Source organism: Lycium ferocissimum, chromosome 3 (genome assembly GCF_029784015.1).
Source record: "Lycium ferocissimum isolate CSIRO_LF1 chromosome 3, AGI_CSIRO_Lferr_CH_V1, whole genome shotgun sequence".
Classification (NCBI taxonomy): Eukaryota; Viridiplantae; Streptophyta; class Magnoliopsida; order Solanales; family Solanaceae; genus Lycium; species Lycium ferocissimum.
The window spans coordinates 25,926,835-25,929,131 of record NC_081344.1 but is presented as its reverse complement, the minus strand read 5'-3'; positions in this window follow the sequence as shown (position 1 = coordinate 25,929,131).

Here is a 2,297-nt window from a genome sequence, read left to right as displayed (position 1 = left end):
GGTTAAAATAGACCTAATTGATATCATAGCAATATTAGTATCATTATTCATGATTTCTAATTTAGAATTCGATTATGCTTAAACTACTTTGGTTCTGAGCTTCAGAGGAAGGGCAAGGCGATAGAGTGACTTGTTGGTGTTGGGGTTCGGCAGTCCAGGTAGGTTATGGTTTACCTTTGGTGAGACGTAGTATAGTGAATCACATATTTAGATTATGATGTCGGATACACCATGTGAACCTTCGGGTGTGAAACTGGGATGGATATTGTCACGACCCGTCTAGGGGTGACGAGTACCCGATACTTGTACCAGAGCACTCCCTAGACTCGTATCATATTCGGTTGCCGGCGGGCCTTACAAGTTGTGCTTTTTTTTTTTTTTTTTATCATTAGCATTAATAACGGCGTCATAGACATAAAATAGTAAACTTTTCATCACATAATACAGCGACACGAACAACCCCAAAATACAAACATATTTAACTGTACATGTCTGCCTACGAGCCTCTAGACATAGTACATATATACATAGACAGGGCCGAGTGCTGTCGTGCCCGAGAATACATATACACAAAATAGTACCAAGGAAGTGAGGCTCCGGGACAACTGGAGCGCTGTAGAGTACCGCTGGTATAGCTCCTAAGGATCAAGTCCACCTGTCTCGCCGACACCGCGCGGCATGAAACGCGAGCGTCCCACAAGAAGGGACGTCAGTACAAATAGTGTACCGAGTATGTAAGGCATGGATGATAACACTAGCAATAACATAATGTAGAATTAATAATGTCATGGAGCCATAGGATATAGAAAAGATAAAACTTATACCCTGTCATACATTAACATCTCGTATTATATCGTATTATACCTTATCTTGTCTTGTCATAGTATATCACGTCATTGTATATCGTGTCATAGCGTGTTAGGCTATAGTATATTACAACATAATATCTCGCATCATGGCATAGCATGTCATAGCGTGTCATAGCGTGTCATGTCATAGTATAGCATATCATAGCATGTCTTACCATAGCATAGCATATCATATCATGTCCCGTCGTGCGCATCATGGCATATCATGTCATAGTATTGCTTACCGTAGCGTATCTTATCGTAGCATGTCTGGTCGTGACATGGTAGGTCATATCATAGCGCCGAATAATGTCGGCTCACCCACATAGCGCCGATATACACCGGCTCACCCATATATCCCGCGTCCGGGCACCCCGCGTCCGGGATGATAAACCAGCTGATCAGGTGGCAGTGAAACATATTTCCCTTCCCATTCCCCCATGTATCCCTTCCCCCCAGCCCAGGTTCACACACATAGCTTGCATATATGTACTTATATACATTTTCACATCTTATATACACACACATATTGTTGTGTTCGTATACATAGCTTGTATCCATATACATGTCGTGTATACATTTACTTACCCTATTTACATGCACCCATTTCATATACTTATACATATATCATATTTTGTCATGTCATGCGAGGTCATAGACATTCCCTTATCTTCGTATTATCATTGCTATCATGGAATCATAGTCGTTATTTTAATTATAAAGAATTTCAAAAAAAAATTGTAAAGCTTTGATTTGGAAAAGAGTAAATATTTTAGAAAACGTTTTTAAACTTTTAGAAAGGAAAACAAGTCCTGGAATCGATAAACTAATCAAAACAACTATTATCTAGTAGTTAGAATAATAACCCAAAAGTTTCTTTTAAATTCTACTTCACAACACATCACTTAGAACATCGAAGAAAATGGGGGACAAAGGGGCCCACCTCGGGCCAATTGAGGCGGCGTATCAAATTTACGTATCTTATAATTCATGGCATCACTTATGAGGACCTTAGAGTAACCGGGTCTTATTTATGTAAGTTCTAAATGTCTAGAAAGTTTTTCCAACAATTTGCGCAATTTCTACTTCAATTCCATTGGAATGAATAGTAGCCAATTTCAATCTTGGATTTCGAGGAAAGGAGGGCCCCGAGGCCCGTGGCCAACCCTACTACGTCTAAGACATGCCAAGAAAGGAAGGTAAAGCCTTACATACCTCTTTCCACTCCTTTCGCTACTTCAAATTCACGTCGCAATCTCGTCAAAATCTGCGAATTGGTCATGTTTACCAAAACTCTCATTAGTGCCTTAGAATTGGATTCTTAAAACGACACTTGGCTACCGAAATTTCGGCAGCATTTCTCTGTAATTATACCATCCTCAACATTCAATTTAGTCAAATTCTCATCAAATACAATCGGGAATTCAAACCCGGCCAAACTATTAACAT